This window comes from Astatotilapia calliptera, chromosome 20, assembly GCF_900246225.1.
Source record: "Astatotilapia calliptera chromosome 20, fAstCal1.2, whole genome shotgun sequence".
Taxonomy (NCBI): Eukaryota; Metazoa; Chordata; class Actinopteri; order Cichliformes; family Cichlidae; genus Astatotilapia; species Astatotilapia calliptera.
The window spans coordinates 20,231,260-20,240,665 of NC_039321.1; the positions used below are offsets into that span (position 1 = coordinate 20,231,260).

General features: G+C 41.6%; 1 pseudogene; it reads left to right on the plus strand.

Moving 5' to 3' along the window:
• Nucleotides 1-59: 59 nt before the first annotated feature.
• LOC113013930 (tonsoku-like protein) lies at nt 60-9,355 on the plus strand (annotated as a pseudogene).
• The last annotated feature ends 51 nt before the right edge of the window (nt 9,356-9,406 follow it).

Genomic DNA, 9,406 nt, shown 5'->3' on the forward strand with positions numbered 1-9,406 from the left:
TGCCCTCGTCAGGTCTCCTGATTTCTCTAGTACAGACTCTGCTTTGTCTTTCTACAAAGAGTTGATGACATTAAATACAGATGTTTTAACAGTGCTTGAATGTTTTATTTTGTTTACTCTAGCCTCCAACTCAAACTTTGGTTGCTCCTATGCCCACGTCACTTCCTCCACCAATCAGAATGAGGGTCCGGGTTCAGGAAGACGTCTTCCTGATCCCAGTTCCACAAAGGTCGGTGAAAACTTTTAAGTTTGAGCAGTACATAAAAATAAATCCCAATCTGATTGGTATAGTGTTTTTTTGTTGTTGTTGTTGTTTTGTTTTTAATTTCTGTTTAATCGCCGGTCATTGCTCTGCATCCCAGTGAGGCCAACTCCTGCTCTGTGTCGTGGCTGTGTGAGCAGGCAGCTCAGCGTTACTACCAGAAATGTGGCCTCCTGCCTCGTCTCTCTCTGCAGAAAGAAGGCGCTCTGCTCTCCCCGCAGGACCAGCTACTGGCCGTCCTGCACACAAATGAAGAGGTGAGGTGACACTGAGGAGAGCCAGAAGTGACCATACTTGGACCACAGACAATTTAAAAGATGCTGAAGACTACCATGATTGGTTGATGAAGTCTGATCACGAGTGTTTAAGACAAATGTTGTCACTGTTGCTATCTTGGATTTTTTTTTTAAAAAACCCACAGTGACAAGAGGACGGCTATGACTGTGAAACAGCTTGCATGTCAGCCAGTGAGCATACTCCTTTTCTTAGGCAAAGTATGGCCCAAATTCATAAAATAGACTTTCTCATAGACACAGAGGTCTTTTCATTAAATCACTGATAGAAGGAATGGAGGTTCTAGGTCCTTCCACAATGACTTCATCTTTCATTACCCAGATGAGGCGTGCAGGTTTTAGACTGTATGATTCTGGTAAGAAGGTGAAGGGCTGGTTATGTTAACAAGCTGCCTGAGAAACTACAATCTGAGAAACTGTAAAGATTAGAACCATTTCTATTACCAGACTGGATGCTGACTTGCTTTTGGAGCCAGCTTCCAGAAGACACTGAAGGAATCACAGTTTTTGGGATTGAATCCTTGGCTTCACTTTCCTGCACCAGTGCAGGATAACTGATGGGTTTGTATTGCAGGTTCTGGCTGAAGTTTGCTCGTGCACTCTCAGAAATAGAGGTATGAGAGAAGAACATTTTTGTACCTATAGGTACATTTTTTTAAAATGTTCCCTTAAAAGTACAATACTGGCCTTTAAAAGTCCAGAAATGCCCCTTTAAAGGTACAATTTAAAGTACAAATCTGTACCATTTTGACCTGTACTGCAGTGACAGTGGCAGAATGTGGTAATGGGTCAGCATGGGAAAATCTGGATGGGCCTGGTTAATTGTAAAATTCATATGAGATGTGAGTGTGCTCATAAAAGCTACATGTTATAATCAAATCTGTTGGTCCTCTCCTCTGTACGTAAATTATCCTATGATGCAAAGAATATCTGTAACCTACCTTTGTGTAAGTTATGTTAAATTATATTTAAAAAAAAAACACACAATGACATGCAGGCACAACCAAATGATGTTAAAAAAAACTGGTCCATTTCCATTTTATTAAATCAAATCAAATCACAAATCAAATCACTTTTTATTGTCACATCACATGTGCAGGCACACTGGCACAGCACATGCGAGTGAAATTCTTGTGTGCGAGCCCCACAAGCAACAGAGATGTGCAAACACAACAACACAAACGAGCAAAATACAAGAATGGCCAACCTGAAACTAATAAATATATGTACAATATATAATAGTGTATGCATTTCTGGATGTGTATACTAAATATTTTCCTACGTGTGTGTGTGTGTGTGTGTGTGTGTGTATACACATTTTTACAAATTAAATAGTAAAAAAATAAAATAATAATAATAATAATAATAATAAAATATATAAAATATACAGAGTTGAATATGTGCAAAACAAGTGGCATTTATATACAGTATGGAGTGCATAATGTTGAAGTTCCAGTAGTGAAGCTGAGGTGTCTATGACGTGTTCAGCAGTCTGATGGCCTGATGGAAAAAGCTGTCTCTCAGTCTGCTGGTACGGGACCGGATGCTGCAGAACCTCCTTCCTGATGGAAGCAGTCTGAACAGTTTATGGCTGGGGTGACTGGAGTCCTTGATGATCCTCCCCGCTTTCCTCAGGCACCGCTTCCTGTAGATGTCTTGGAGGGAGGGAAGCTCACCTCCAATTATCCGTTCAGAGCACCGCACTACTCGCTGGAGTTCCAGTTATAATTTTTAATGTTTTAAATCTTGGTTGTAGCCTTCAAAAACGTGAAATCATATTACTGTTATGTTTGGCCATTTACTTTTTCGCTTTTACTACATCCTAGAATTGTTCATTAATTGGGAGGTTTTTATGGAATTTGCAACATCAAGTTAAACCGAGGTTCTTTGGAAGTTAAAATGTCAAGCAGATGTTTATGTTACGGTGACTACATTTTGTAAGTTACAAATATAGTTCGCCAAGACAGCATAACGGTTTCTAAACAACTGCGCATTAATACCACAATGTTGTATTTCCATGTATCAAGTTCGCAACGCGCATTAATCCCAAAGGCTGAAAAGCCAGCAGCGGTGAGTGCTCCGCCTCCGCGCTGACTAGCGTTGACGCAGAAAATGACTCTCAGGGGGTTATCAATGGAGGAGCTCCTTATAAAGTTGATGGAAGAAGGCATTGATGTGTCAGACGACGAGGCGCAAAGGTTTAGAGGTAAGTCGGGTGTGATTTTGTGTTGTTATAAAAATTACAACGTGTAATTTTACAGTAGAGTTAGCAAAAGTCCGAAGAGCTAGCTTTAACATGGGTGAATGCTAGCAGTTAGCTAAGTTTTAAACAAAGAAAGGTACAAATGTGGACTATTTAGACCAGGGGTGCTCAATACGTCGATCGCGATCGACCAGTCGATCGCAAAGGTAGTATTGGTAGATCGCATGGCATTAAAAAAATAGATGCCAGCCTATCATCCATCCCGTCACTTGATTGATACAGGGAAGCCAGTCAGATGACATCAGATTTTTTCTGACGCTTAGGTCGCTGCGCATGCGCAAACAGCGGCGCGAAGTGTAGTAAAACTGACAAGCTAGTCAGCGAGTTAACTCCAATTTTTAGCTCTCGGTTTTTTCTCTTAAACCTGGCCGTCAGCTATGAGGTGCCGTAAGGGACATTATTACTGAAACGCTCTCACACACACTACTGAAATTTTAGCTCTCACACACACTACTGAAACGCTCTCACACACACTACTGAAACGCTCTCACACACACAACTGAAATTTTAGCTCTCACACACACTACTGAAACGCTCTCACACACACTACTGAAATTTTAGCTCTCACACACACAACTGAAATTTTAGCTCTCACACACACTACTGAAACGCTCTCACACACACTACTGAAACGCTCTCACACACACTACTGAAACGCTCTCACACACACTACTGAAACGCTCTCACACACACTACTGAAACGCTCTCACACACACTACTGAAACGCTCTCACACACACTACTGAAATTTTAGCTCTCACACACACTACTGAAACGCTCTCACACACACTACTGAAACGCTCTCACACACACTACTGAAACGCTCTCACACACACCACTGAAACCAGAGGCATTTCTGCTGAACAGGAAGTTGTTTCCTGACAAGGAAACTGATGGAAAAAGTGGTATATTTCAAAACACTACAAGGATTTCTACTCAGCAACCTGCTAGTACAGCAGTCCCCAACATTTTTTGCGCCACGTAAACAATATAAGAAATAAAAAAACGATAAATACCATGAAAACCATAAATAGAAATGTGTTCGAATTTTTGTGGAGGAATAAAACCCATTACATAGAAAGATCTCAGCTTGTGAAGGGATACAATAAAGGTGGTATCAAAACTCCAGAATTGGAATTTATGGTTGGCACCCTTAGAATTAAATGGTTAAAATCTTGTCTGGTTGACGATTCCACCAACAGTCTAAATTTTAGACTGTTGGTGGAATCGTCAACGTCTGTCTTCCTGCCGTATTCCAGTGCTTTATCAATAAATAGTCACTAACCTTGTACAACAATGTAAAAAAATCAATAATTTCTCAAAACATGCTTGTATGTAAATATAGCTATTAACAAAAACTTTTCTAAGCAAAATTTATCGCATCTAACTTGTTTCCCGCTCAAAGGGATTTTAAACAATGGAAGGTACACATTTGCACCATTCCACCTACTTAGTGGGATTTGGGATTTTCGAATCTGAGAGCTGTAAGCTCTGCGCAGGGACACTGTCTGCAACCCAAGAATTGTTAAGATGATTGGGGAAACAGCTAATGATTTTTTTTTTTGTCTCTAAATCTGATTATTATTATTATTATTTTCTGTACTAGCTGATTAATCAATCTGTTTATTAGCTTTAGAATTTTTTGATCAAGGGTTAAAGTACTTTACATTTATCTCTAGTCTGTGTCTTTAAACATGTCAAAAGTTTAAATCCTCAATGTAAAATGTCATTCTTTTGTCTATTCTGCTCTTTTCATTTCCAGTTGTGTGATGAGGTTGATTTAATGCATCCCTGCCAAGACAACATCTGTCGCCGCTTTAGCAAAAACTTCACTGCTGTTCTTCAAATGACCAAGGATTTGCCACTGAAGAAGGTCTACATGGAGGCAAGAGAGAATGCACTGGCTGAAGACATTACAGGTGCTAATTTGACCGCATACAAATAGTAAATTTTGTGACAATTCATTTGCTCTCTCTTCCAAAGATAATTGATGTACCATAGTGTCATGTGAAGAGCATGTTAATGGGAATTTGCATGCTATCAAAATCTAATGAAGTGCATTTGCATCTGTATGACCTAGGAATTGACTTCAAGGGGGCACTTCTCTTGCCATCCATCTTCAAGGAGAAGATAGAAGATTTCATCATCCTTGGAGAGGTAAATGCATGATGCAATGCATAGCCTTTGGCCACAAGTTTCATTCTCTGTGTTTTGTTGGCATGGAGCTGAATTCAGCTGCGGTTCAGCATCACAGCTAAGCTAATGTAGGGGAAACACTGCTGTTAATCCACAGTGCTGCTGTGCTCTTGGGTTTTGTCTGGTGTTTATATAGATAGATAGACCTTTATTGTCCCCTTAGGGAAATTCTTCTTCACAGGTACTGTCACTGTCAGGGGTGATTGCTTTTGCCCTTGAATATTATGTCAAACTTTAGCAGCTTATCAAACACTACCACAACAGTCATTGGTCAAGAAGCTTTTTGTTTGGAGTAGGGGCCATGTTTACAGGTTATCAGAATAGACAGTTTTGTTTTGCTGCAAATAAAGAAGGTAATTTGAGGAATCTGTTGAAAATCCACTTGGCACATATTGCTTAAACATACTGTATACTAATGTTTTTCTTCCTCTTCTGCAGAATACTCCCACGAGTCCATACCCAACCATTCGAATGAAGGATAAGAGTTGGACAACTGCCCTCTTAAGACAGTTTCGCTGTGTTGTGACAGTTGAAGGAGTGGATGTTTGCTCGTGCCGCTCGCTGGATGAGGCCTACATCTCAGCATTCTCCACCTTCTTCGTGTTCAACATGACCTACCCTGCATACTTCAAGAAAACACTTGTCTTTCTTCAGAACTGCATTGTCAACATAGGAGACCAGGGAGACAAACCCCTGCCAGTAAGTGTCACCAGGGTACTTAACCAACTCTATTAAATATGCCCCCACCCAAGTGTCACTACCTTATTCACTACCCAAGGCTGATTTTGATGTATGGTCCTCTTCGCCCTTTGTGGTGTATGGGATATGAAAGCAAGCATCAATATTTCAAAAATCTAGCGAGTAAATGCAAAAACTTTGTAAACATCACTGCAACTCTTAACAATCGTCATCAAATGAAACAGTGCTGGGAGTTTTCTTCAGATAAGTTGCTTGTTGACTTTGAACATTCACTCAGCACAAGTGTCAGTGTGCCATTTTCATCTCTGCCAGGTGACTTACAGAATGCTCTGGAAATGAACAAAAGTTTTACAGATGTGCATTTTCAGGATAAAGTGCTTCAGTGTGTGTCTGCTATATCTGTCAGCAGTAGGGCTGGGCGATATGACCCAAAATTCATATCTCGATATTTTTTAGCTGGATGGCGATATAAGATATATATCTCAAAATTTTTTTTTTTTTAAAGCCATAAGTTAAGAACAAAAAGAGAGTTCTTAGTCACACTGTGTCCCAGATGTCACACGGGCACTTTTATTTACATACAGCGTAGATGTACATGAAAAAATTACTCAAAAATAAATTCTCAGCATTTATTAAATAATCATGGTCCATAAATAAAAGAAAACTATGTTCTTTTTGTGCATAACAAAAAGCTCACAATTGTGCAGTCAAAATGTAAACTAATAGACGCTGAGCATAATAACAAAGAGACAGATTTCACAGCTGCACCACGTCTCTGAACAGGTGCCATTTGTGGTCCTTATACACACACAGTACGGTAATATTACGTTGAAGCACAGTATGTATCACTCCACGAGGCTCCTCCTCGGTAGCCGTAATCATCCGACAATCCATCAAGCGGTGCAGCTCCGTAGCTTAGCAAAGTCATATTAAAACATTTTTTGACAGATTGCTGAGCGCTGTGTACCACATAAAATCTGTTCGCGGTCAGTAAGCACAACCAGAATTCATACATAGGGCGCACTGTCGAGTTTTGAGAAAATGAAAGGATTTTAGGCCGTGCAGCCCGGTTAGCGCGGTTAGCTCGCTAACACGTTGACGCCGTCCAGCCCCACGCACGGGGCGATCCGCGGTAACTCGCTAACGGAGATTTTCCGCTTTCATCTTGTCATTGCCTGCAGATGAAGCTATGGCGGAGGGGCAGTTGTGTTCAGTGAAGGAGAGGTGAGGCCGAGTAACGCAGCGTAGAGACAAAAGTGGACGAAAGAGAGGCAAACCTGCGGCTCCACAAGTATAATTATAACGTAACATAGACTATATCGATATAAACGATATTGTCGCATCTTATATCTCGCATGAAAATATATCGATATTTTTAAAAAACTCGATATATCGCCCAGCCCTAGTCAGCAGTGTCAAATATGAACTTGAGGATGTTTTTGTAGTTGGCCATACACACACTGAAGCCATACCTATATTCCTTAAAATCAAGTATATTTTGAATGTTGATACTTGTTGGGTATTGTGTGGGAAACTGTTACTTCCTTGCACTTATGAATGTCATTTCCATGCTTACCAAGTTCAGTTGACAATGACTGGATCCTGTTCAATCCAGGAAATGAATTAGACTTTCAAGCTCTAGACACGTATTTAGTAGATGATAGGCTGTTTGTGTCCTTGAGGTATTCTGTGTGACGTGATTGCAAGCACATTTTCCATTGTGTTCAGGTGTTTAATGTCTTTATGTGATTGTTTACTTTTTTTTTTTTTTTTTTTTTAAATGAATGTATTTTTCTTGACATGTCCTATGGCAATATACGAAAGTAATCAAGGATGTATTCCTGTGGTTGTTTAAATGCTTTGATGTGATTCTATTATCGAGAATAAATGGTTAAATAACCAAATATTTTGGAATATTGGGGGTACATTTTTGTCTCTTTAGGTACGAAATAGGTTGTCGCTGGGGGGGTACCCTCATAGGTACCCTACTGTACCCTTTTCAAGGGAACATTTCTGTACTATAGTTTCAAGGTACATTTATGTCTTAGGAAAGTACATGATTGTACTTCAGATGGTACAACTTCATAAGGTACAAAAATGTCCTTCAAAAAGGAACACCCCCAGCGACAAGCATTTGTACCCTTTTTGGTACACTTTGGTACCCCTATTTCTGAGAGTGTGGGGATCTCCCTCCTCTCCCTGAGCGATACAAGAAGGCCTGTCAAAGTCTGGCAGTGGGTGAGCAACACAGAGGAAATGCATTATAAAACGCACACAAGTGCATTTTTGTATTCTGTTATGAAGTGCCATCTCTTTCTACCTGTAGATGAGAACAAGCGTGTCTCCCGGCTATGAGGTTCGGGACCGGGGTTCCTCCGTGTCAGGACTCCAAGTGTCTCGGTTTGGCCGCCTCTTCCCTCGGCCCGCTCCTCCGTGCCCTAAAACTTCAGGCCAGCCTCACGGAGCTGCGAATTTCTGGAAACCGTATGTCTGACGACCTTCTCCCTGAGCTGATTGCCACAACGCTCACATGCCTCGTCTGCAGCTGCTGGACATTTCTGCCAACTGCATTACAGGGGACGGCCTGGAGAAGGCTGTAAATGCTTTAAAGGGACAGAGTGCACCTGCATTCCCGGTAAGGGCCTCAGCTAGCCAATAGTGGCAGCTCCAGGTTTACCATCTAACCTGTATTTAAGTACCTCTGGTCTTAATAACTACCTTAGATCTTAATAACAAGCTAACCTGATTCATATCAATGATATCTGTCAGAGAGAATTGGCTCTCGTGATCATTTGCTTTTTCTGCTCGTTTCCACTCAAAGTGCCTGGAGGAGCTGGACCTCAGTATGAACCCACTGGGGGACGGCGTGCCTGAGTCTCTGTCCTGTCTGCTGTCCTGCTGCCCTGTGCTAGCCAAGCGGTCTCTGCAGGTCTCACTGCTCGTTTCCTTCAGCAGCATCGACTGCTGCTAGCCAGCGCGCTCACAGGTGACTCTAACAAGCAGCTGACTGAAGCCTTAAGCTTCACTGAACTCCCACCCATAAGCAAAACTGCAACTAACTTTACATCTTCTGAACGTTCAGGCACAGGCCATTTGAAAGCAGTGTGCCTGTCCCTCAATCCCCTAGGCTCCACCGGCTTTGAGCTGGTGTTAAAAAGACTGCCCCTCCACTGCCTCCCACACGTGGACCTGTCAGCTGTCTGCAGAGGGCCTGCTGATTACCCGGCACTGGAACACCTCGCCAAAGTCCTGTCACAGGTGTGCATGCAAAAATCATGCAATGTCATTTATTGTCGAAAGATATAATTGTGCAATCAGGTTAAGACTTTTGTGTTTTTGCAGGACGAGTGCTCTCTGACCCACCTCAGCCTGGCTGCAAATGGGCTGACAGACAGCAGTGTAGCTACCTTGGCGAGGTGTGCGTGTGTGAGAGTCAAGACCTGGACAGTTTGTCAGAGCTGGTCCAGGATATCCGTCTTTGCTCTCAGGCCCTCAACAAGCTGGACCGACAGACCTTGAAGCAGAGCTGGGACAGGACTCAGTCACACGGACACTTTCTCTGCCACCTCTACTTGAGGGTGGCAGGTGTGTTCATAATAAATAATTAATAATGAATTATTAATTTCCTAATAATTCATAATAAAAGTGGTCATTTTTATAAACATTTTGTTTAATGAGGCTACACCAAAAAGAA